Source organism: Bombina bombina, chromosome 3, assembly GCF_027579735.1.
Source record: "Bombina bombina isolate aBomBom1 chromosome 3, aBomBom1.pri, whole genome shotgun sequence".
NCBI classification, from domain to species: Eukaryota; Metazoa; Chordata; class Amphibia; order Anura; family Bombinatoridae; genus Bombina; species Bombina bombina.
Window position 1 is genome coordinate 1,049,538,904 of NC_069501.1, and position 27,913 is coordinate 1,049,566,816.

Consider the following 27,913-nt stretch of genomic DNA (forward strand, 5'->3'; position numbering starts at 1 on the left):
AGCCATATAAGTCTGCTATTTCTGAACAAAGGGGATCCCAGAGAAGCATTTACAACAATGTGTGCCATAATTGCTCAAGCTGTTTGTAAATAATTTCAGTGTGAAAAATTTAACGTTTTGTTTTTTTATTTGATTGCATTTGGCGGTAAAATGGTGGCATGAAATATACCAAAATGGGCCTAGATCAATACTTGAGGTTGTCTACTACACTACACTAAAGCTAAAATTAACCCTACAAGCTCCCTACAAGCTCCCATATTAACCCCTTCACTGCTGGGAATAATACACGTGTGATGCGCAGCTGCATTTAGCGGCCTTCTAATTACCAGAAAGCAACCCCAAAGCCATATAAGTCTGCTATTTCTGAGAAAAGGGGATCCCAGAGAAGCATTTACAACCATGTGTGCCATAATTGCACAAGTTGTTTGTAAATAATTTCAGTGAGAAACCTAAAGTTTGTGACAAAATTTGTAAAAAAGTGAACAATTTTTTTTTATTTGATCACATTTGGCAGTGAAATGGTGGCATGAAATATGCCAAAATGGGCCTAGATCAATACTTTGGGTTGTCTTCTAAAAAAAATATATATATATACATGTCAAGGGATATTCAGGGATCCCTGACAGATATCAGTGTTCCAATGTAATTATCGCTAATTTTGAAAAAAAAAAAAAAAAGTGGTTTTGGAGGATTGGACAAATGACTGGGGTCTAAAGTGGTTTTGGAGGATTGGACAAATGACTGGGGTCTAAAGTTTAACACAGCAAAGTGTAAAATAATGCATTTAGGGAAGAAAAATCCAAATGTTAATTACAGACTCAATGACACTTTACTGACTGTTACAGACGAGGAACAGGACTTGGGAATTATTATTTCAGATGATTTAAAACTTAGTAAACAATGTAGTAATGCAGCGAGTAAGGCTAGCAGAATGCTTGGATGTATTGGTAGAGGTATTTGCAGCAGAAATAGTAAGGTTCTTATGCCACTTTATAGATCATTAGTTAGGCCTCATCTTGAGTATTGTGTGCAGTTCTGGAGACCATATCTTCAGAAGGATATTAACAAACTTGAATCTGTGCAAAGGAGGGCTACCAAAATGGTACATGGTCTAAAAAATAAAACTTACCAGGATAGGTTCAATGACCTAAATATGTATAGCTTAGAGGAGAGAAGGGAAAGAGGTGATATGATAGCAACTTTCAAGTACATTAAAGGGTTTAGTAAAACTGAGGCTGTGGGTATTTTACATAAAATGGAAAATTCAAGAACAAGGGGTCATGAGCTCAAGCTAAAGGGAAGTAGATTCAGAAGTAATTTGAGGAAGCACTTCTTTACAGAAAGAGTGATTGATTTATGGAATAAACTTCCTCAAGAGGTAGTAGCAACAAACACTGTGGGGGACTTTAAAAATGCATGGGACAAGCATAGGGCTATCCTACGAACTAGATAAGTTTATACTGTTAGGTAAGGTCGGGCAGACTTGCTGGGCCTATGGCTCTTATCTGCCGTCAATATCTATGTTTCTATGTTTTGAAATAGCAAAGTGCTTCTTGTATTTATTGCCCTATAACTTGCTAAAAAAGTAAAGAACATGTAAACATTGGGTATTTCTAAACTCAGGACAAAACTTAGAAACTATTTAGCATGTTTTATTTTTGGTGGCTGTAGATGTGTAACAGATTTTGGGGGTCAAATTTAGAAAAAGTGTGTTTCTTTCCATTTTTTCCTCATATTTTGTAAAAAAAATTTATAGTAAATTATAAGATATGATTAAATTAAGGGTATCTTTAGAAAGTCCATTTAATGGCGAGAAAAACGGTATATAATATGTGTGGGTACAGTAAATGAGTAAGAGGAAAATTACAGCTAAACACAAACACCGCAGAAATGTAAAAATAGCTCTTGTCCTTAAGGGTAAGAAAATTGAAAAATGGTCTGGTCATTAAGGGGTTAAAGGGACACTGAACCCCAAAAAAATTCTTTCATGATTCAGATAGAGCATGCAATTTTAAACAACTTTCTAATTTACTCCTATTATCAAATTTTCTTTGTTCTCTTGCTATCTTTATTTGAAAAAGAAGGCATCTGAGCTAAGGAGCCAGACAATTTTTGGTTCAGCACCATGGACAGCACTTGTTTATTGGTGGGTGAATTTATCCACCAATCAGCAAGAACAACCCAGGTTTTTGTGAACAACCTGGGTTGTTCTTGCTGATTGGTGGATAAATTCACCCACCAATAAACAAGTGCTGTCCATGGTACTGAACCAAAAATTGTTTGGCTCCTTAGCTCAGATGCCTTCTTTTTCAAATAAAGATAGCAAGAGAATGAAGAAAATTTGCTAATATGAGTAAATTAGAAAGTTGCTTAAAATTGCATGCTCTATCTGAATCACGAAAGAAAATTTTTGGGTTTAGTGTCCCTTTAAGTTTCAATGAAATTGAACAGAACTAAATGAAGAATTTCACTAGTTGTGCAGATTTTATTCCACTCTATTGTCTTAGCTATTTGACTTTAATTTTACTACATGCTCCAATAGATATCTATTAAGTGAGGGATTTAACACACCCCCACAGATATTAACATGCACTAGACTATTGCTCAAGTGATAAAAAAAATAACTGTGGACTTTCAATAGGAGCACAAAAAAGATGCAGTATTGATAGTGCTTGAGCAATGTTAACACTCAATAGTGCTAATATTTTTGTGCTCCACTTGTACTTTAGGCCTTCCTTTAATTCCTGGTCCAGTAGTCTTTCATATATGCTCATGCTGAAAGCCTTCCAACATTTTTTTTTTTTGGAAAACAGCCCAAAGTCATCATACATATTCACATCCCTTTTCTATTTTTTCCGAATGTTTTTACTTAAACAAATAAGGGATATTAAATGTTCATGTACTGCAATATGTTTGTATATACAGATAGAAAGACTGGACATTGGACCTGGGAGCACATCTCATACAAAAAATAGTTAACTTGTAGTTTTCTAAACCCTTTGTACAATTTATATTCCCTCAGTACTTTGTGTGGTATTCCAGTCTATCAGAAACAGATTTTGTAAGACTATTGGGCTTTTCCGTTTCAAAAAGCCGAACCTTTATCAACATGACTGTTTCTGCAGATGTTTCAATGTTAATGTTTCCTGTGAATGCTCAGTTCAAATCACTGACTGCCACCAAAGTGAAAAAAATAAAAATAAAAATAATTCTTCCAAACAAGAAGTTTTTTTTGTGTTGTTTTGTATGTTTGGGGATCTATTAGTTGAAGGTACATAATACTTGTGATGACAGTGGGAAGTGACGTCACCGGATGGGGGCTTGGCTTACGGCTATTATTGTCTATGTCGCAATTACCAAGTTAGATGTGTTGTACAAGCTGTATACGTCTATGTTCTGCAATAAAATAGCGTTGTATCTTCTATGCTGTGTCCTGCATCTCATGACATGGTGTCAGAAGTACTTGCCTGCGCTTCTGTTTCCTGAATAATAACAATGCCGAAGTTTACCCCACCTGAACCTTTTGAATTCTCTCAGCCTGCAGCTTGGTCCACATGGCGTCAGAGGTTTAAACGCTTCAGGATTGCTTCCAAGCTGGACAAGGAGAGTGGTGAGGTACAAGTTAATTCTCTTTTATACTCTATCGGGAAAGATGTGGAACCAGTGTTCAATGCCTTTACTTTCCAAAAAGGGGAAGAATTTGACATTGAAATAGTTATGAACAAACTCAGTGCTCACTTTGTGCCCAAAAGAAATGTGATTCATGAAAGGGCTTGTTTTCACAAGCGTGCTCAGCATGTGGGAGAATCTGTGGAGTCATTTGTGCGCAGTCTATATGAACTAGCTGAATTCTGTGAGTTTGATGTTGCTAAATAAGAGCAAATCAGAGACAGAATAGTCATAGGAATTGCATATGCTGAGGTCTCACTGAAGCTAGAGTTGGAGGCTGAATTAACATTAGATGGGGCTATTAGGATGGCCTACCAGAGCGAACTGGTGAAAAAGCAAAGTGGTGATCTGAGGTCTGAGAGTATTGTGGATGAAGTGCAGCAGTTCAGGAGAGCTGCAGGTAAAAGGCACAGTGCGAGCGGTAGACCAAGGGCAACAGATAGGCCCAGAAGAGGATGGGCGCAGCCGTCTCGCTGCACGTGTTGTAACCATACCCATGATCAGAATGTCATATGCCCCACTAAAAATAAAAGATGTATAAAGTGTAACCGAATAGGTCATTTTGAAGTGGCGTGTAAAACTGAATACATTAAGGAGATGCAGGTGGATAGTGACCAGGAGGGTCAAGAAGTGTCCTTTGTAGGGTCTGTTGTTGAATGGTCTGTTTCAGATGAAGATTGGTGGGTTACCCTTACTGTAATGGGAGCCAAAGTTGCCTTCAAGACTGACTCGGGAGCAGACATCACTGTTATGTCCCTTGCAGCATTCCTGAAACTGCCTTGACAGCCTCAGCTGGCGAAAGTTACAACGAAAGTTCATAGTCCTGGTGGCCGCATCGATTGTGCGGGAACATTTCTTGCCAGCTATGAGTACAAGCAAAGGAAATTCACAATTTGGGTACATGTAATTAGAGGTCAGTGTGTTAACAACCTATTGAGCAGGAAAGCAGCCTGTGGTTTGGACCTTGTCACCAGAGTGAATGAGATTTCGGAAGACATGTTTGGTGAATTGGGCCTACTGAATTGCAACCCAGTCCGTATATCACTTAAACGTGATGCAGTCCCATACAGCATTACCACTACTCGTAGAATTCCATTCCCGCTCATGCCTCAAGTGGAGAAGGAACTTGTATACTGTGTATGAAGAATATGGGAGTTATTGAAGAGGTTGTTGAAGAAACTGACTGGTGTGCCCCCATTGTGCCTGTTGCGAAGAAAAATGGGAAGGTACGCATCTGCATAGACTTGAAAAGGCTTTGAAGAGAGAGATATGTGCTGCCGACATTTGAAGACATAGCTCCAAAACTGGTTGGGGCGAAGTTCTTTTCTACACTGGATGCTTCCAGCGGCTTCTGGCATACCTCCCCTTCAGGATATCCTGTTCTCCTGAAAGAGAGACCAGTTCCCTCCTAAGGAACCACAAGGGCTGCAGACCATTAGAGAGTCTGGGCTGAAATTAAATAAAGAGAAATGCCATTTTAGATAATCTGAGTTATGTTACTTTAGGCATATCATCAATGCAGATGGCATCAAGCCGGATCCTGATAAAATCCTTGCTATTGATGAAAAGTCCTTCTGATGTACATGAGCTGAGACAAAAATTGGGCCTTGTGAATTATGTGGGTAGGTTCCTGCCAGATTTATCCACAGTACTACACCCTATCACAGAGTTGTTGAAGAAAGATGCTGTCTGGGTTTGGGGTCCTTCACAGAAAGAAGCTTTTGTACAGGTCAAGTCCTTGCTGGGGTCTGCCCCAGTGTTAGGGTTCTACGACCCTTCTAAAAAGACTGTGGTTAGTGCTGATGCGAGCAGCTATGGGCTAGGGGCCGCCCTCCTGCAAGGTAAATCAGAACAAACTACAGCCCATCGCCTACTGTTCCCGTACACTGACGGCTGTTGAGTCGAAATACGCACAAATTGAAAAAGAGTGCCTGGCTGCAGTTTGGTACTGTGAGTGCTTCCAGCGTTACTTAGAGGGATAAGAGAAATTTAGTCTGGAGACTGACCATAAACCCCTAGTCCCTCTAATCAACTCCTATGATATTGACAAAACACCCCTAAGATGCCAGAGACTTTTGATGAGGCTGCTCAGGTTCAACGTTGAGGCAGTGCATGTGCCGGGAAAACAACTGGTAGTAGCAGATACACTTTCCAGGCTCTCACTGGCTGCGGCTGAAGAATCTTTAACGGAATCAGATGTGAAAGAGTATGTGGATTCAGGTCTGGCATCCATATCCATTTCGTCAGGGAAGCTAGATCAAATAAGAAAGGAGACACGTTTAGATACAGACCTTCAAGAAGTTATTAAGTACATAAAAGAAGGTTGGCCCGTGAGCCTGGATATCTTAAAGTTCTTACCAGTCAGAGAGGTCACAGCTCACGGATCTGGATGGTTTGATGTTGTTCCAGGACTGCATTGTTATTCCTGTTAGCATGCGGCAGGAGATGTTAAGCAGGATTCATGATGGCCACTTGGGCATTACAAAGTGCAGATAAAGGGCAGCTACGGCAGTATGGTGGCCTGGGATCAGTTCCGACATTGCAAGCCACGTGTCAAAATGTGCCTTTTGCCAGGAACGCCTGCCTACTCAGAGAAGGGAGCCCTTGATTTCTACGCCTGCTACAGTAATTGGATGCTCTCCAGAACCAAGGTCTTATGTAGTCCTTACTGATGGAGGCACAGTCACACGTCGAAATAGAAGACATCTTCAGCCAGTACCTGAGAGTTTGGGACTGGATGCCTCAGAGCCTCCGCCGGTGGGATCCCCCTCAGCAAGATCACAGCGGGTATACTTATTTGCTTCCAGCAGACTCTCAATCACCTTCTTCTGTAACAGAGAACAGTTTATGTAAAATGACATGAAGTGGAAACTTCCAGCCCGATATCGGGATTAGCACTAGTTAGAGCAGTGACCAAAGAATGGGCAGAATAATCTCATGGTCACTGTGGACTAGGGTAGTCTACCCCGATGTTCAAATCAGGATTGTATTTCTTGTTGTTCATATATATTCTCTTTAACTTGTTATTTGTTATACACTAAACAAAACTATTTTTGTATGCTTCTTGTATACCTTATTTGATGTACTCTAAAAAAAAATGTATGCTTTGTCCTTTGAAAAGGGGGAAGATGTGATGAGAGTGGGAGGTGATGTTACTGGATGGGGGCGTGGCTTATGGCAGTTATTGTCTATGACGCAGTTACCAAGTTAGATGTGTTCTGCAAACTGTATACATCTATGCTCTGCAATAAAATAGCGTTGTACCTTCTATGCTGTGTCCTGCATCTCATGACAATACTCATATGCTAAATTAGTTGAAAGTGATGCAGTATAACTGTAAAAAGCTGACTAGAAAATATCGCCTGAGCATCGCTATGTAAAAAAGGAAGATATTTTACCTTAAAAAAATTTCAGCTCACCAGAGTAAGTGCTATATAAACATTTATACTTCATCTGCTGTCCAGTTGCAAAAAAAAAAGCTAATCAGCAGTGTTGAGGTAATGCTTTGCCTTTGCTGTGATCTCATGAGATTTCACTAAGATTTCATAGAACTTAATTAAATTGAATAGCAAAATAACACAACTGTGCCTGCACATGACAGATGCACACTCCCTAGCTTGTCCTGGGACAAGCATCCTGACTGGCTGCTTGAAGTCTCTTTACAGTGGAATGTGAATACTTAGGAAATATGAGATAAGATATCTTCCTTTTTACAGAGAGATGTTCAGGTAATATTTTCTAGTCAGCTTTTTACAGCCATGATGCTTCCCTTTTATGTGGTTCAACATCTAGGTATCCTGTCCCTTTAACTAGCACAGATAGTAAACTTTTAGATCCTTATGTTGTAGGTAAGAAAGGTATTTAAATGTTTCATTGAATTGTCCTAAAATATGCCTCAAAATGATTAAAATCAGTTATATTCTACATCTCTTTTCTTTTTAGAGACTTTGATGCCCATGGCTATTAACATGTCCATGCAAATATCTGTATTTGTATTATAGGTAGTAACTGGCCAAAAGCATTACCATTTTACACTTACAACAGCTTTTATGATGGGCAATATCCTAAATTAGTAAATCTTACAAGCCTTAAAAATATGTATTTTTGGATATAACTGCTTAAAAATGAACATTATGTCCAAGTTTCACTGGCTGGATTGAAGACAAAACACAAGACCACTTCACAAGCCTTAATAAAAAGTATAACAGAGTCCTGCTCTACAGTTGTATATCACTGTCAAAGGCTCTAATTCCCAAGGAGTTTTCTGGAAGAGTAAGCGCCCAGGCACACACTGGGCCAATTGGAAAAATAAAGATCCAGGTTTAGTAATCCAGGAAAATCTCTGACAACACTTGATTGTTATTTGAATTTATCACCCTTTTGTTGCCACTGTGGCCTGGAAGCCAAGGTCTCAGTAATTCTCACATGGTGAATATATAAATAATGCAAAGCAATAAAACTTTGCAAGAATTACACAGACCAATATATCCCAGTAAAACTGTGATAGGGTATAGCAGTAATTCTGGTAGCTATTTCATAAATATACATTTATTAGAAAATAAAAAAACTAAGAAAAGCACAACATTTTCTTTTTAAATTAATTATTGTTAGAAGAAAACATATATTATAATCACTTATCTGACTGTCAGACTAACGGATAACTGAAACACATTTTTGGCATAGAAAAAGGTAAATGCTCAAACGTTTAAAAAAAAAAAAAACTCTAATGGAAGGTTGTACCTTAAGAAAATATTCTATCTGGCCTTAAGATAGGACAACATTATGGGCTACATTATGAGTGGAGAGCTATTTATTGCTCATGCTCGCATGCTAACTCCGCTAGAAGTAAGCTATTTGCGCATATGGTACAGTGCGTATGGCAAGTTGAAAGTAAAAAGTTTTCGCTTGCGCTCTAATGATACATGCACAAATATTCAAAGTTAGATTCGGCAACAAAGTAACAGTCCAGCAGAATTGGGGCTAACCAGGTAGCGTAGTAAGACAGGCACGGTTCAGTAACAAGTATCAGTCCAACAGATAAGGGGTTAACCAGTTAACGTAGTGAGACAGGCAGGGTTTTGACAACAAGGTATCAGTCCAGCAGATTAGGGGTTAACCAGTTAGTGTAGTGAGACAGGCAAGGTTTAGTAACATGTATCAGTCCAGCAGGTTAGGGGTTAACCAGGCAGGGTTCAGTAACAAGTATAATCCAGCAAATGATCTGTCACTCCCAGGGGTACACGAAGTAGCACCTATACTTGGGCAGTGACAGGTCATTTGCTGCCTGTTTAAATACCCTTGGCAAGGCGCCAAGGAGCGTGTGGCGATGATGTCAGTGCCACACGCATACTGAGCTGACACAGCCCTAGGCAACGAGCATGGAGAGGACGCATGGAAATCAAAGGCAGGGACCCAGGAATGGTCTGCCACAGAGTAGCCCTTCCAATGACTCAGATACTGCTGTTGTCTGCGCCTGTATCTGGAGTCCAGGATCTTAGCCACCTCATATTCTGGGTTACTACAGACCAGGAGCGGAGGAGGAGGAGTTTGAGGCTGGGAATATCTATTCTTGATGTATGGTTTGAGTAGTGAGATGTGGAAGACTGGATGTATGCGTAGGGTTCTCGGCAAGGTCACTTTGTAGGCAACAGGAGACAGTTTTTTCAGGACCTTGTAAGGGCCAATAAACCTAGGCCCCAATTTGTGACAGTGTTGACGTAGGCGAATATGTCGAGTGGTGACCCAAACCTGTTCACCCACTGGAATGGCACGTACAGAAGCCCTATGGTGGTCAGCAAACTTCTTACATCTAGAGACAGCTGAACACAGCTGAGAGCGAATACGTTGCCAATGAGTGGTGAGATCAGTAATGTGACGGTTTGCGGCAGGAACCCCAGTGGACCAAACTGAAAGAGGGAGGATACGAGGTTGATAGCCTGCTGCAGCTTGAAATGGAGAGCATCGAAGAGACGAGTGCCAATGAGTGTTTCTTGCCAATTCAGCTAGGGGCAGCAAACCAGACGAGTTGGTATGGCGAGTGTTGACAAAGGCTCTAAGGTAGGCTTCAAGATCAACTTACAAAAGGCTCTCCAGAAGGCAGAGATGAACTGTGAACCCCTGCCGGAGACAATATTTACAGGAATGCCATGAAGTCATACCACATGCAAGAGAAAAAGGGAAGCCAATTCCTGAGCAGCAGGCAGTTTGGTTAGGGGTACGAAGTGAGCCAGTCTGGAAAAGCGATCCACCACAACCCAGATAACTGTATGGTGGTCGGAAGAGGGAAGATCCACAATGAAGTCCATAGTTATGTGTGTCCAGGGTCGTTTGGGAATGGACAATGGTTGGAGCAAGCCAGTAGGCAAGGATCGGGGAGTCTTGTTGATAGCACACATTGTGCAGGCTTTCATGTAGTCCTGAGCGTCAGACTTCTTAGTAGGCCACCAGACATGCTGGCGAAGATGCCTGAAGGTCCTAGTTGAACCAGGATGTCCAGAGAGTTTGCTATCATGAGCCCAGGATAGCACCGGGATACAAAGGTTCTGAGGTACAAAGAGGATATCAGAGGCCATGGGGGCACCAGGAGGTTTACTAGACTGTGCACGTTGCAATCTTTGCAGAAGAGTGGTATTGAGTTGAGCGATCACACAGGTGGGGGTTATGATGTGTTCAATAGGAGCTTCCGAGGAATCACTTGAGTGAGAGAACTGACGGGAAAGGGCGTCCGCCTTCTTGTTCTTGGTCCCGGGAAGGTAAAACACAAAGTGAAAATGGGAAAAGAACAAGGCCCACCTGGCCTGACGAGGGTTGAGTCGATGAGCAGTTTCTAGGTAAGTCAGATTCTTATGGTCGGTGAGGATTTGAATAGGATTGGCGGTGCCCTCCAGTGACGCCATTCGGTTAAGGCCATTTTAATGGCTAAGAGTTCACGATTTCCCACATCGTAGTTCCTCTCAGCAGGAGTGAAACGTTTAGAAAAAAAAAGGCTACAGGGTGTGATTTGGAAGTCAGAGGGTCTCTTTGTGTAAGAACTGCTCCAGCCCCTACCTCGGAGGCATCAACCTCTAAAGTGAACTGTAGTTCAGGATCAGGATGGCAGAGGACAGGAGCAGAACAGAAAGCCTTTTTCAGAGAAGAAAAGGCATTTATGGCCTCAGGAGGCCAATGTTTGCAGTCCTTATTCCATCTAGTTAATTCAGTGAGAGGAGCGACTGTTTGAGAAAAGTTCTTTATGAAATGTGGTAATAATTGGAGAACCTCAAGAACCTCTGTAATTCCTTTAAGGAGGTAGGTTGAGGCCATTCTAGTACATCGGTGAGTTTAGCAGGATCCATGGCAAAACCCTCCATCGAGATGACATATCCAAGGAATTGGATCCGGACATGATCAAACTCACATTTTTCTAGCTTCGCTACCAATGAGTTATCCCTGAGACGAAGAAGCACCTGTCTCACGTGCCTGTGATGCTCCTCTAAAGTGGAAGAGAAAACAAGGATATCATCCAAGTAGACAATGACAGTGCGGTTGAGGAGGTCAAGAAAGACGACGTTGACAAATGCCTGGAAGACTGCAAGGGCATTACACAGCCCAAAGTGCATTACAAGGTATTCGTAATGCCCAGATCTTGTGTTGAAGGCAGTCTTCCATTCGTGGCCTGGAGAGATGCGGATTAAATTGTATGCCCCACGTAAATCCAATTTAGTGAAGAAGCGAGCATTCTGGAGTGAGTCATACAATTCGGTGATCAATGGTATGGGATAGCGATTCTTGATGGTTATGTTGTTCAAGGCCCTGTAGTGTATGCAGGGTCTAAACCCACCATCCTTCTTACCAACAAAAAAGAAGCCAGCCCAATCAGGAGAGGAAGAAGGGCGAATGAAACCTTTAGCTAGGTTCTCTTGGATGTACTCCTCTATGGATTTGGTTTCAGCCTTGGAGAGTGGATACGTCCTGCCTTTAGGAAGTGGGGCTCCAGGAAGGAGGTCGATCTTGCAGTCATAGGGATGGTGGGGTGGTAGCACATCGGCTACTTTTTTCTCAAACACATCAGCAAAGTCTGCATATACCAAAGGAAGGATGGAGGGAGTCAGGATGCTGGCTATGGGAACCTGGAGCAGGGGAGTGACTTTAGCAAGGCAGGAGTGGAAACAGGAGGCACCCCAAAAAGCCAGTTGTACCTCAGCCCAGTCGAACTGTGGATTGTGTAAGCGAAGCCAAGGGAGGCCAAGGATGACAGACTGAGCTGGGGAATGAATGACCTCGAACTGGAGCTGTTCAGTATGAAGAACACTGACGGTCAGGGTCAGGGGTGCTGACTCAAAATGGATCAAACCTGAACCAAGGTGGGAGCCATCCAGGGTAGTTATCTTGAGACAATGTCTTTTCTGTAGAAGAGGTAGACCAGCTTGAATCATGAAACGGTGATCCAGGAAGTTGCCAGCTGCCCCCGAATCAATGAAGGCCTGAGTGTGGAGAGTATTCTTAAGGAAGATAAGGGTAACAGGTACCAGGATCCGAGAGGAGTGAGGGGGTTTGGTAGAGATCATGCTTAGAGGTACCCTTGTGTTATCCTCTAAGCATTGGCTTTTCCTGGCTGAATGTCACAGTCCTTTAGTTGGTGGGAGTTAGAGCCACAATAAAAGCATAGTCTCAGTCTCCTTCTTCTCTGTCTCTCGGACTCTGAAGGTTTGAAGGAGGAGAGGTCCATGGGTTCCTACACTAAGGTAACTGGAGCTGTATAAGGGGTAGAGGATAACACCTGAGCCAAATAAACAGGGGGACGGGAAGGGAGAACCCTACTAGTTCGGTCTCTCTCCACTTGTCTCTCCTGAAAGCGAGAATCCAGGCTGATACAAAGTGCTATAAAGTCCTCCAAAGAAGAAGGAATATCCCGATAGGTGAGTTCATCTTTGATGCATTCATGCAGACCCCTCCTGAAGGCTGCCTTGAGAGCACTGCCATCCCAAGTCATTTCAAGTGCCAAGGTGCGGAACTCCATGGCAAACTGAGCCACGGGTCTGTTGCCCTGGCAAAGATCCAGGAGGGAATATTCCGCAGCAGAGGTACGGCCAGAAGTCCCAAACACAGCAGAAAAAGCAAGATGAACTCATCAGCATCATGCAGTAGTGGAGCGTCCTGTTCCAGAAGAGGATAGACCCAGGCTAGGACCTTGTATTTCAGCAAGGAAATTATAAAGGTGACCCTTGACTGGGGAGACTGAAAGGTGTTGGGATCATTATGGAAGTGCAGCCTGAATTTGTTAAGGAAACCCCTGCAATCCGTAGTACCTTCATACTTGTCAGGCAAAGGTATCCGGGGTATGCTTCCAGAAGCAGAGGGAGAAGCCACAGTACTAGGAGCAGGGGCTGGCGGTGTAACAACAGGAGTGGTACTCCTCAAAGTGACCAGTAAGGAGAGTTGAGCGGTGAGGCACGGTTCAGTAATAAGTATCAGTCCAACAAATAAGGGGTTAACCAATTAACGTAGTGAGACAGGCAGGGTTTTGGCAACAAGGTATCAGTCCAGCAGATTAGGGGTTAACCAGTTAGTGTAGTGAGACAGGCAAGGTTCAGTAACATGTATCAGTCCAGCAGGTTAGGGGTTAACCAGTTAGCGTAGAGAGACAGGCAGGGTTCAGTAACAAGTATCAGTCCAGCAGATAAGGGGTTAACCAGTTAACGTAGTGAGACAGGCAGGGTTCAGTAACAAGTATAATCCAGCAAATGATCTGTCACTCCCAGGGGTACACGAAGTAGCACCTATACTTGTGCAGTGTGAGGTCGATAGCTGCCTGTTTAAATACCCTTGGCAAGGCGCCAAGAGACCGGCCGGCATCAGGAGCGTGCGGCGATGACGTCAGCGCAACACGCATACTAAGCCGACACAGCCCTAGGCAACGAGCATGGAGAGGACAGCGCGCCCCTAGAAACAAATGGACCGCGAAAAGTGGAAAAACACTGTGACGGCATCAGAATGAGGCTCCCATAGGAGCCTATGGAAGCGTGCTCTCATGAGTGCAATGTTTCCTAGCAATGTGAAAGTATATATATAGCAATTAACTTGTAATACCAGCACACATTGACACGCAGCCAAATGAATCCACCTGGGAAGTACCGTAACTGCCTAGAAGTATTAACAAACACCTAATGCATGCTCAATATGTACCTCTCAAACGCCATCCAGCCGCAATAACTAAATAAAATGTAGTAATCCCTAATCCGCCAAAACACGTAATGCATGCACAATATGTATCTCTCAGCCGCCATCCCCCCGCCGCAATAACTAAATAAAATGTAGTAACCCCTAATCCGCTAACCCCCACATCGCAAAGTACATTATAAAGTTATTAACCCCTAATCCACAATTCACCCACATCGCAATCTAAAGGTAGAGGATAGGATCCTCTTCATGCAATCATCGCCGCACACTGTAGATTAAATGCAAGGTACCCATTTTATATTGGGGTACCTTGCATTCCTATTGGCTGAAATGTTCAAATCAGCCAATAGGATGAGAGCTACTGAAATCCTATTGGCTGATTTGAACAGTAGTTTAGTGTTAATCGCTTTCGGCTAGATTATGAGTTTTGCGGTACGGCTTTTAACGCTGAAAAAATGGCCATTATGCTGGAATGGTTAGAAACGCATATTACGAGTCGCGGCGGTATAGCTATACTCAAGCTTTTTAGCCTGTAACATAACGTCCATTCCGCACTCAAAAAAATGACGTTTAAGTGTGGGATTTTCATATTGCCCGTATTACAGGTTGTGCGGTCCGGCTAAAATGCTTGCGTTACAGCCTATACCGACACAATCCATACCGCCATCTGAGAGCAGTAGTTATGGATTTTGTGTAACAAAACTGTTTCACAAAACTCATAACTACAATGTTACAAAGTACAATAACACCTATAAACTACCTATTAACCCCTAAATTGCCACCCTCCCGAATCGCAAACACTATTTAAAACTTATTAACCCCTAATCTGCCACACACATCCCCATCACTATGTAAATATATTAACCTCTAATCTGCCGCTCCCCGACATCACCGCCACTAAATAAACCTATTAACCCCTAAATCGCCAGCCTCCCACATCGCCCCCACTAAAAAAACTATTAACCCTTAAACCTAACACTACCCTATCTTTAAATTAAAATTACAATCTAACTATATTTAAATAAATTAAAACTTACCTGTGAAATAAAAATAAACCTAACATTAAACTATAAATTAACCTAACATTAGTATTCTAATAAAATAAAATAAACTAACAATTAAAAATACTAAATTACAAATTTAAAAAAACTAATCCTATGAAAAAATTTAAAAAATCTAACATTTCAAAAAAAATAAACACTAAAATTATGAAAAAATTAAAAACACTAAGATCACAAAAAATAATAAACGAAATTATCAAAAATGAAAACAATTACACCTAATCTAATAGCCCTATAAAAATAAAAAAGCCCCCCAAAATAAAAACACCCCCTAGCCTACAATAAACTACCAATAGCCCTCAAAGGGCCTTTTGTAGGGCATTGCCCTAAGTTAAACAGCTCTTTTACCTGTAAAGAAATACAAAGTCCCCCTAACAGTAAAACCCACCACCCAACCAACCCCCCAAAATATAAAACCTAACTCTAAAAAAAACTAAACTACCCATTGCCCCTAAAGGGCATTCAGTTCATTTTCACAGCCCTTAAAAGGCTATTTAGCTCCTTTACAATTTGCCCAAAGCCCTAATCTTAAAAAAAAAACATCCCAAAAAAATGAAAAACAAATCTAACACTAATCCCAGAATATCTACTCACGGTTCCTGAAGTCCGGACATCCATCTCCATCCAGGTGGCAAGAAGTCTTCATCCAGGCGGCGACACCTTCATCCATCGCAAGGGCGTCTTCAATCTTCATTCCAGTGGGGCGGAGCTATCCTGGATGACGATGACATCCTGCGCGGAGTGTCCTCTTCTTTAGGTCACCAACGTACACTGAAGTTGAATGCAAGGTAACCGTTTCAAAATGGCGAACCGGAAGTAGATATGGGGGGTTAATGTTAGGTTATTTTACAAAAAATTTGGGGTGTTTTTTTTTTAAGATTAGGGCTTTGGCAAATTGTAAAAGAGCTGAATGCCCTTTTAAGGGCAGTTAAAAATAGCTGAATGCCATTTTAAGGGCAATGCCCATTCAAATGCCCCTTTAGGGCCAATGGGTAGCTTAGGTTTTTTTTAGAATTAGATTTTTTATTTTGGGGGGTTAGTTGGGGGTGGGTTTTATTGTTGGGGGGACTTTGTATTCTTTTACAGGTAAAAGAGCTGTTTAACTTAGGGCAATGCCCTACAAAAGGCCCTTTTAAGGGCTATTGGTAGTTTATTGTATGTTAGGGGTGTTTTTATTTTGGGGGGCTTTTTTATAGGGCTATTAGATTAGGTGTAATTGTTTTTATTTTTGATCATTTTGTTTTTTTCTAACACTATCTTCCCATTGATGTCTATGGGAGAAAGCGTGCAGGAGCCCTTGACTTTTGTGCGGTATGGAGCTTAACGCACCATAACGCACAGCACAAGAAGGTTTTTCAGTAACTCGTAATGGCAGCGCTATGAAGAGTGAAATAACGCAATTTGTTTACCGTTGTTTTCGCACCCTGTTTAGCGCAAAACTGGTAATCTCTGCGTTTATTACGAAGATTTTATTATTAGTTGCAATGTGGGCGGATGGCGGAAATACGGGTTTTGAAGTGTCAGGTTTATTTTTGGGAGGCGGGTTAGACTTTTACGGGAGATACAACATTTTTATGTTTTTTTCTTATGCGCCGGCAGTTCATAAACTGCCGAAAGTCACTGGCGACTCCAGAAATGTTTATTTTCGCGCATTTCTGAGCATCGCCAGTTTATTAGACTTATGGCAGTATATGATCTGCCGGAGCCGTATATGTGAATCCCCCGATGTGCGAGGTGAACTTACAGGTGGCACAGGTTTCAGCAGTTGCGCTGAAACGTATGCAGCATATGTAATCTCGCCCCTGAGCTGCATCCAGGTGGATGCCGAAAATGGCAGGGTGGTGAGATCCCTCGCCCCCCCAAGAGGAACCTCACTCTACAACAATAGACTTCCCTCTGGGCAGGCTTAACGCCTAGTGTGTATATATGTCTGTAAATACATATATACACATTTAAATACATAAATATATACGTTCACACATATAAACATATATATATATATATACAGCTATATACATATTTAGACATGAATATGTAAGTATCTCTATGTTAAAGCCTTTTGTATGCCTTTTTTTTTTTCTAACACTTGAAACCTCGGACCAAATTATGCGCCTGTTTCCGCTCCTCCATAACTTGTCCGCCTGCTCTGAGGCTGCGGACTGCAGGCTGCAGACATCAATCCACCACGAATTTGTAGGGGGTGACATTGCACAAGCAGTTCACAAGAATTGTGCAATGATAAATGCCGACAGCATATCATGTCCGCTTGCACTTTCATAAATCAGCCCCCTCATATCTTTGAGTCCTTATAACTTTTTAATGCAATTTAAAAAAAACACACAAAAAAAACATTTTATTAAATGGTGTTATTATGAGTGTTACTGTAATGTTTATTGTATTTTTCATGTGTTTTGTGCAACTTTTTATTCGAGCTTAAGAGTTTACCAGAGCTCTGAAGTCACGATAACCCGACATGTGTGAAATTATATTGCGCTTTAGCCAATTCATTTACTTTCAACTTGGTTTGCATGCGTTACATCTGACGTGCGCAAAGAGCCAGATGTACCACTTATCACTTGTGAGCAACAGTTAGCACGGCAGCACGCCACTCGTAATCTAGCCCTATGTATGTAAGGGTTAAATGACAAGAAATACATGCAACTTGCTGAAGCAGCTTAAAAATAAGAAAAGGGGTAGCACTTAAGTACTAATTATTGATATATATATATATACACTCACACACACAAATCCACAAACTTTGATATAGCACACCTTACAAAAAGTTTAAATACACCTGTGGGTGTGTAGCCAATGAGACCAAATAGTTACACAAAACAGAGAGAAGTGGCCCACATTCACTTGCAAATAAACAAAAAAAAATTAAATGCCGCAAAATTGCTTGCAAAAAAACACCTATGCTTTTATGTTAAAATTGGGATCTTACACAACATGGCCAAATTCTGCTTGATCAGTCACCAACTTTGACAGGTCCTAACACTACCAATACTGTGCTAATACTATGTTTTGTGTAACTATTTGGTCTCATTGGCTGCGCTCCCAAATATGTATTTAAACTTTTTGAAAGGTGTGTTATACTAAATTGTGTGGATTTGTATTTAAAAATAAAGGGAGACTGACCATCTTCCATTGGTTAAAGCACCCCACCCAAACTCAAGTGTTCTCTTGACAGTGTATTGGAATTGTGCAGATGGGTAATCAGTGGGTATGTTGAAGTCCTAAAATATTAGAGTCAGTATATTTGGAGAGAGAAAGTGAGCAAGCGAGGCAGCAAAGTTGTCAAGGAATTTGGTAGGTTGGTCCAGGAGGGTGATAGATGACTGCCAGCCTGAGAGAGACAACAGGTGAATGCAGTCTACTTCATAAGAGCAGAAGGAGAGAGATGGGAGAAGAAGCAGGTGCTAAAAGTGCAGGACGGGTAGAGCCAGATCCCAACACCGCCACCATGTATCTCGTCTGCCTAGGTGTGTGGCTAAAGTGGAGACCACCATGTGTGAGAACAGCAATGGAAGCAATGTCAGAAGAAGATAGCCAGGTTTCAGTTATTGCTAAAAGGTTGAAAGCGTCATGGACGGTTGTTTGTTGCAGACAAAGCGAGCATTCCAGAGAGCACAATTAAAGAAAGGGGGTAAGTACTAAAGATTAATGGAAATGAGATTGTTAGAGTTGCACGACCTAGAGTTTTTTCTGTGGGACTAGCGAGAGTAGGGAAATTTGCAACGCCAGTGCTACAATAGAGGCAGATTAGGTGACCACCTAAGGGTCATCCATGGGGGGGGGGGCGCAAGATTGGTGCATAACATAATTTTTTTCTATTTAATGTGTGCATTTAATTTTTAGCTGCTTAATTTGGGTTTTATAGTAAGAGCCATACAGGGAGTGCAGAATTATTAGGCAAATTAGTATTTTGACCACATCATCCTCTTTATGCATGTTGTCTTACTCCAAGCTGTATAGGCTCGAAAGCCTACTACCAATTAAGCATATTAGGTGATGTGCATCTCTGTAATGAGAAGGGGTGTGGTCTAATGACATCAACACCCTATATCAGGTGTGCATAATTATTAGGCAACTTCCTTTCCTTTGGCAAAATGGGTCAAAAGAAGGACTTGACAGGCTCAGAAAAGTCAAAAATAGTGAGATATCTTGCAGAGGGATGCAGCACTCTTAAAATTGCAAAGCTTCTGAAGCGTGATCATCGAACAATCAAGGGTTTCATTCAAAATAGTCAACAGGGTCGCAAGAAGCGTGTGGAAAAACCAAGGCGCAAAATAACTGCCCATGAACTGAGAAAAGTCAAGCGTGCAGCTGCCAAGATGCCACTTGCCACCAGTTTGGCCATATTTCAGAGCTGCAACATCACTGGAGTGCCCAAAAGCACAAGGTGTGCAATACTCAGAGACATGGCCAAGGTAAGAAAGGCTGAAAGACGACCACCACTGAACAAGACACACAAGCTGAAACGTCAAGACTGGGCCAAGAAATATCTCAAGACTGATTTTTCTAAGGTTTTATGGACTGATGAAATGAGAGTGAGTCTTGATGGGCCAGATGGATGGGCCCGTGGCTGGATTGGTAAAGGGCAGAGAGCTCCAGTCCGACACAGACGCCAGCAAGGTGGAGGTGGAGTACTGGTTTGGGCTGGTATCATCAAAGATGAGCTTGTGGGTCCTTTTCGGGTTGAGGATGGAGTCAAGCTCAACTCCCAGTCCTACTGCCAGTTTCTGGAAGACACCTTCTTCAAGCAGTGATACAGGAAGAAGTCTGCATCCTTCAAGAAAAACATGATTTTCATGCAGGATAATGCTCCATAACACGCGTCCAAGTACTCCACAGCGTGGCTGGCAAGAAAGGGTATAAAAGAAGAAAATCTAATGACATGGCCTCCTTGTTCACCTGATCTGAACCCCATTGAGAACCTGTGGTCCATCATCAAATGTGCGATTTACAAGGAGGGAAAACAGTACACCTCTCTGAACAGTGTCTGGGAGGCTGTGGTTGCTGCTGCACGCAATGTTGATGGTGAACAGATCAAAACACTGACAGAATCCATGGATGGCAGGCTTTTGAGTGTCCTTGCAAAGAAAGGTGGCTATATTGGTCACTGATTTGTTTTTGTTTTGTTTTTGAATGTCAGAAATGTATATTTGTGAATGTTGAGATGTTATATTGGTTTCACTGGTAAAAATAAATAATTGAAATGGGTATATATTTGTTTTTTGTTAAGTTGCCTAATAATTATGCACAGTAATAGTCACCTGCACACACAGATATCCCCCTAAAATAGCTAAAACTAAAAACAAACTAAAAACTACTTCCAAAAATATTCAGCTTTGATATTAATGAGTTTTTTGGGTTCATTGAGAACATGGTTGTTGTTCAATAATAAAATTAATCCTCAAAAATACAACTTGCCTAATAATTCTGCACTCCCTGTATGGGGTGGGCAGTGGCATAATGACTAGAAACATAGGGAGGCAGAGAGTGCAGGTCATTCAAAATAGCTGGAAGCATCCAACTGAAATATCTCACTGCATAGCCCATGTACTGTCTGCAAAACTTTACCAGCTTTGATAAAAGATGGTGGAGCCAGTGACAGCAGTGGCACTCACCTCCACCCACTGCCAAATTACTTGTGATGATGGGCACTCATAGGAGCACTTATAATCCTCCAACTTTTGATATACTGCAGGACAAGTCCTATTTCAGTGTACAGATAATTGGCATAATAATAATATAGTGCAGTGTGCTCATTTTCAGTGTATAAAAGTTTGGCATCATTATGTAGTACAGAGTACCCACTATCAGTGTATAGGCACTGTCCTGTTTTTTAATGTATTAACGTTCAACATCATTATAGAGTGCAGCATATATGTTATCAGTGTAAAGGTACATTACTTATACAGTGCTACATGTGAATAGATGCTTTGCATTATCATATAGTGCAGAGTGTTGTGTTTATTAGTGTATAAATATACATTATCATCACTATACAGTGACACTTGTCAAATGTGTGTTGTACTGGTCCTCTGGTCTAAACTTTCCAGTAATCCGCTGAAAGTTAATGTAATCTTTTGTAAGGCTTGAAAAATGTATCAAGATGTATTCACAGCCATTTAGGCTTGTAAGAGTGAAATTTAGGAAGCAGTCTCTGATGCCGAATTATCAAGCCGTCAACTGTGCTGCATTCGACGGCACCAATACGCTCGCCTAACCGCCTAGCATCGCGACCGCGGACCTGAATACGCTCTCCATATTTATAAAAAAAGCTGTCAAAAAGCCGCGCACCAAGTACGGGGCGATGAGTAGCGGACTGTTGTTAACTAAGAGTCATCGATCTCGCTGCTATTCGGCCTTTTCCCAACTTTATTTATATCCTGTCACTAAACACCGCCACTATACTAAAATGTTTAACCCCTATCCCGCCGCTCCCTGTCCCCGCCGCAACTCTAATAAATGTATTAACCCCTATCCCTCTGCTCCCGGAGCCCACCGCAACTCTAATAAATGTATTAACCCCTATTCCGCTGCTCCCGGAGCCCACCGCAACTCTAATAAAGTTATTAACGCCTATCACGCCGCTCCCGGAGCCCTCCGCAACTAAATAAATGTATAAACCCCTAAACCCCTGGCCTCCCACATCACTACCACTTACTAAACCTATTAACCCCTAAACCGCCAGCCCCCACATCGCCATAAATTAAATTAAGCTATTAACCCCTAAACCTAACAACCCGCTAACTTTACATTAAATATTAACTCATCCTTATCTTATAATAAATTTAAACTTACCTTTAGAATTAAAATAAACTATATTAAACTATTAATGAACCTACCCTAACTATTATACTAAAAATACATTAAACTATATTAAACTATTCATTAATCTACCCTAACTATTATACTAAAATTACATTAAATTACATTAAACTATATTAAACTATTAATTAACCTACCCTATCTATTATACTAAAATTACATTAAACTAACAATTAAATTAACTATATTACATATTTAAACACCTAACCCTACTCAAATTTTTTAAATATATTATTAAAAATTACTGTTACAAAAAATAACAACTGTTACAAAAAATAAAAAACACTGTTACACAAAATAAAAAACACTAAGTTACACAAAATAAAAAATAAATGATCAAATATTTAAACTTATTACATCTAATCTAATAGCCCTATGAAAATAAAAAAGCCCCCCAAAATAAAAAAAAAACCCTAACCTACACTAAACTACCAATGGACCTTAAAAGGGCCTTTTGCGGGGCATTGCCCCAAAGAAATCAGCTCTTTTACCTGTAAATAAAAATTCAAATACCCCCCAACAGTAAAACCCACCACCCACACAACCAATCCCCCCAAATAAAAACCTATCTAAAAATCTAAGCTCCCCATTGCCCTGAAAAGGAATAGCCAAAAGAATGCGAGCTCAATCCTATTGGCTGATTGGATCAGCCAATAGGATGAAAGCTCAATCCTATTGGCTGATTGCAACAGCCAATAGGATTTTTTCCACCTTAATTCCAATTGGCTGATAGAATTCTATCAGCCAATCAGAATGTAAGGGACGCTATCTTGGAAGACGTCATTTAAAGGGAAACTTCATTCTTCAGAAGACGTCGTAAGAAGAGGATGCTCCGTGCTGCATGTCTTGAAGATGGAGCCGCTCCGTGCCGGATGGATGAAGATAGAAGATGTAGGCTAGCGTAGGCTAGGGTTTTTTTTTTATTCTGGGGGGCTTTTTTATTTTCATAGGGCTATTAGATTAGGTGTAATTAGTTTAAATATTTGATAATTTATTTTTTATTTTGTGTAACTTAGTGTTTTTTATTTTGTGTAACTTAGTGTTTTTCATTTTGTGTAACTTAGTGTTTTTTATTTTTTGTAACTTAGTATTTTTTAATAGTAGATTTAAATAGTTTGAGTAGGGTTAGGTGTTTAAATATGTAATATAGTTAATTTAATTGTTAGTTTAATGTAATTTAAGTATACTAGGGTAGGTTAATGAATAGTTTAATATAGTTTAATGTAATTTTAGTATAATAGTTAGGGTAGATTAATGAATAGTTTATTATAGTTTAATGTAATTGTAGTATAATAGTTTAATATATTTTATTTTAATTTGAAAGGTAAGTTTAAATTTGTTATAAGATAACGATGAGTTAATTATAATGTAAAGTTAGAGGGTTGTTAGGTTAAGGGGTTAATAGCTTAATTTAGTTTATGGCAATGTGGGGGCTGGCGGTTTAGGGGTTAATAGGTTTAGTAAGTGGTAGTGATGAGGAAGGCCAGAGGTTTAGGGGTTAATACATTTATTTAGTTGCGGTGGACTCGGGGAGTGGCGGGATAGGGGTTAATAACTTTAATAAGTTGCGGAGGGTACAGGGAGCGGTGGGATAGGGGTTAATATATTTATTTAGTTGCAGCGGTTTCGGGGAGCAGCGGGATAGGGGTTAATATATTTATTTAGTTGCGATGGTGTTGGGGAGCGGCGGGATAGGGGTTAATAACATTATGTATGTGGCGGCGGTGTCGGGGAGCGGCGGGATAGGGGTTAATAACATTATGTAGGTTGCGGCGATGTCGGGGTGGCAGATTAGGGGTGTTTAGACTCAGGGTATATTTTAGGGTGTTAGGTGTAAAAGTAATTTTTATTCTAGCATAGAAATCAATGGGATATCGGGTAGCAGCGAACATGATCTTTCGCTGCTTTCAGACTCCCATTGATTTCTATGGCATCCGCGGCCTTCAGGGTGGCGGATTGAAAACCAGGTACGCTGGGCCGGAATAGTGGCAAGCGTACCTGTTAGAAATTTGATAAATGGCAAAATTTGTATTCGGAACATCTGTAATAAAGTAAGCATTGATCTGTGTCAGATTGAGACCAGCAGATCATATGTTACGTCACAAATTTCAACTTTTGCCGGTCTGTAGGCTTTGATAAATGGGGCTAATCAGGCTAGCCACAATTACGCTGCGGAATTCCAGCGTATTTGCGGTTGACGGCTTGATAAATATCCCTCTCTGCTTCTTATTCTAGGTGGCAGAGATAAATCACCTCAAACTCACATGTTCTGAGTGATTGACAGGCCCTGCTCTCACACAATTGGTTGCCAAAAAGCAACAAGCTAGACTGAACAACAGAACACTTCTACAATCATAAAACTTGGCCAAGTGGTGATTTCACATGGACAGGTTCTTTGCTTGCACCTGCTTGCACTTGCTTGTCCACCAGCAGCTTGGGAAATTTTCCTGTTAGACAAGCTAGTAAGCTTTGTTGTCCAGAGCCACCATTTTGATACATTATGTTATGCAGAAACCATTATAGCTATTATAGTTATAATAAATCAGATTACTAGTCTCTAGTTCTCTATCATTATAGACAAATAGTTGTCTATAGCTGTTTAGAACATTTTTTAAGATACAGTAATGGTAAGGTATATCATTTCTTGGGGGGGGGGCAGCAAAATGTGTCTTGGCCTGTGTAGCCAAAAATCTTAGCACTGGCCCTTTAAGTATGTTAATTGTTACGGGGCCAGGGTTGGGAGAGATGTCATCAGCAGCAAGTAGTAGTAGGAGTGTGAGGGAGAGCATTTGTGTTGCCTATATTTGGATTGGATTAACATACAAAAACTTATATGTAACCATTTTTTTGAAGGCTTAGTCAGGACAGTGTCAACTGTATGTGGGATTTTACGCCATGTTTGTCCTGCTCCCAGTCTTTAATTCTCACTGGTCCAATCCAACTGCCCCTTCACCCCACAGCCATGTTATATTATGAGGTTGCCAGCATAACTTTTAATGGAGTGAAGGCTTTTACCTCCACCAGAACACAAATCCTTTTCGCTATGTCTTGTGACAAAGAGAAAACATTTTATCTAGCTCCTTTTGTGGCCTTCACTACAAACATCTCTGCTGCAGCCTAAACCTTTGTATCAACACATTTACCAAATGCCCTGTTCACAGACAGACATGTTACTGGACACCCACATAGATTTATTTGTATCAAAAACCCTTTCCCATAAACATATCTGCTTCCAAGTGCTTGTGCATGACTAGTTACCAGCAGCCTCAAAAACTGGTTTTAGGCACCATGTTAGACTTAATACCTGCCATGCTTTTAGGTATCTGTAAGTAAAGACAACAATACAAATACAGCATTTGCTTTATTTATATCCAGTAAAATTGCTCTAACATGCATGCTGGGTGTAAATTGTAGATAAAATTCATGGAGTTTACAACCTGGGTATTAAATCATAGCTTGAGATTTAAAATGAGCTCCTAAGAGGCTCAAGAAATCAGTGAATACATATGCAAAAGGCTCAAGTCATGGATGGAAGAGCAGACATTGAAGAATAGAAATTGAAACATATTAGGACTAATCTGTACAAAGGAGCAGCGAGTTGGAAATCTCGGGAGTGAAAGGTATATTGAAATTCAAATTTGTAAAGGAACATGCACATATATTTAGGAATAAGGAATTGTCATAACAGTGAAGGGCTGGGCAAGATCAACCATTACACATATTTTCCAGAACATGTTTAGCTTTGACTACAAAGTAAATGGTAGCATTTTCCACTTCATGTATTTAACTTGTTACTTTTAAGCTGACAAAATTTATACCAAAATCTATTAATAAAAATACAGTTTAATACCTAGTATGAAGCTGATTTTGCTTGCTATTTAACCTATTGTTTGCAAGAGAGTACTGCAACGCCTTCCTTTGTAACGTGTTGCAGCCCTTTGTGAACGCTAAGGGGTTAACACAGATAAGTCAATATTTTTTCCATGGGCTAGTAGTGAATATGAATTGACTACTTACATAAATCTCAATTTGCTTCTATGGTGATCTGCTGTTAGAGACAAAACGGAGCAGCTGCCCCCTTTTTTTTACTCTGATTCACGGTTTTCTATCGTTTCTGTCATACTTGAAGCTCATTAAAAGCATATCTTTATAAATGGTGCTGACAACACTGATGAATGTAAAAACATGAGTGACAGACATTTGGGTTTGCTTGCCCTAAAGCATTTTGGAAGTCACCCACCATTAGTGATCTCATCTGTTTGAAAACTATAACATAGAAAAGGACAATGAGAGATTAATAAAGACAAATTAAACTCTTTTTATGCCTTTTAAAAGAAAATTAGATTTACATCTCACCTGTTCATATATACCCAGATTACATTATCAAGAAATGAACAAAGAAAACAAAATCATAATTTATTCCAGATGATAGAAATTCATTAATTTTGACAGCATTGAACAGTTTCTTCTTTGTATTTTATGGCCTTATTCTATCAGTCCTAAAGATATGGCTGATGCAGATGTTATGAAGATTGATGTAATATTATGAAGATTGATATAAAATGGTAGATATTCTATTAGGTAAAGATTCTGTTTCTGTTGTTTAAAAACCTTGTGAATTTGGGAAGTAATGTATGTCTTGCTCAAACAGTAATCAGGAATTTGGTACAATATTCTGTCCATATGTATTTTTATTTATTTATTATTATTATTCTCTCTTCCAGGATTCTTGAAGTAATTGTTTTGCTATGTTTTAACTTTAGATTACATTTTTTAATTACATTTCAGGAGTTAAAAGAGGTGGAGATTTAAAAACAATACATAATCCCAGGTCTCATACACATGCACACATGTTTAAAATACATATAAAATACACAAATACGTACAATAATACAGATCACAAGCAAAATGGCATGTGTCATTATTATACAACAAGGCAAAGCCACATTGAAGGGTTTTATTGGCCGTCAAGCAACTCAACATATTTCAATTGACATTGTACTTCCCTGGCTGCCCCTCAGTGAAGCCATCTAATGCAACCCACCATGCTGAGAGCAAAGGTATTAATCAACATCCCCACTACATTCTATCTCAACGTGTACAAGGCAGCTCTATCACAGGAGTAATATAGTATATCATCAGAACAGCAGCAGTTCTGCAGGGATGTGCAGGACCAGATGGGGTCTGGTCATGTTTCCACCGCCTGATACCCCTTCTGTTGAACTTACCATTTCATCTACCAATTGTAAAGGGAATCTGGATTGGGTAAAAAACAATGTAAAAAAGAACCCTGAACTAAAGTTTGATGGGAAAGTTTGGACTGCATCAATTTTTGCAAAGGCTACTTTAGTTCAGGGCAGTGGTAGCTCTAGAACTTAAAATTTGGCGGGCTAACAAAGAAGTTAAAAATAATATATGGAGCCCCTTAGCATAGCATGTGTTGCCCTTTGCCGCTCAACAGTGGTGCTAATTGTGCGTTTACGTTTAGAGGTGCATAGCACCATCTGGCACTCCCATAGGACCACCACTGGTTCAGGGTGAATCCCAATGAATATTTTACATGGCAAAAACCAACTAGTTTAGCTTCAGAATGGAGCCAAGTCGTCATGAAGTTCCAAGAATTACAATCAGTTCTGCAACAAAATGTATTATTTATATAAGCAATACAATTCATAGTTTTATATCTAGGTTTTATTAAATATTTAACAAGCACTGTTCAATATTATTTAAAATGGTAATAACAATATTTAAAGCTGAGGGACATAATGTATATTTAATTAAATTCACTTTGCTTTGGAAATTTGTCTCAATTTTAAGCCTCTTAATTCAGTTCAAGATCTTCCTTATTACTCTAGTCATGGGTGGTTTTTCACACAACCTGCACAAAGAAGCATTGTAATATGCCTCATGTTAAGATATTTTACTTCAAGACAAGTCCTCCCAGCTTAGGTCTTTAACTATTTAAATACTGCCAGCTGTCACACAGATTGTAAGCTTTTGGGGCCAGAAATACATTTCCGGTGTATTGTATTATACTTTTAAAGAGGCATAACCCTGCAATAAAAAAAACGCTCTAAAGTTTTGTCCAGAGTTATCTTTAAATATATGATAAACCAGTTTTGCAGAGATTAAAGGGACATTATACACTCATTTTTTCTTTGCATAAATGTTTTGTAGATGATCTATTT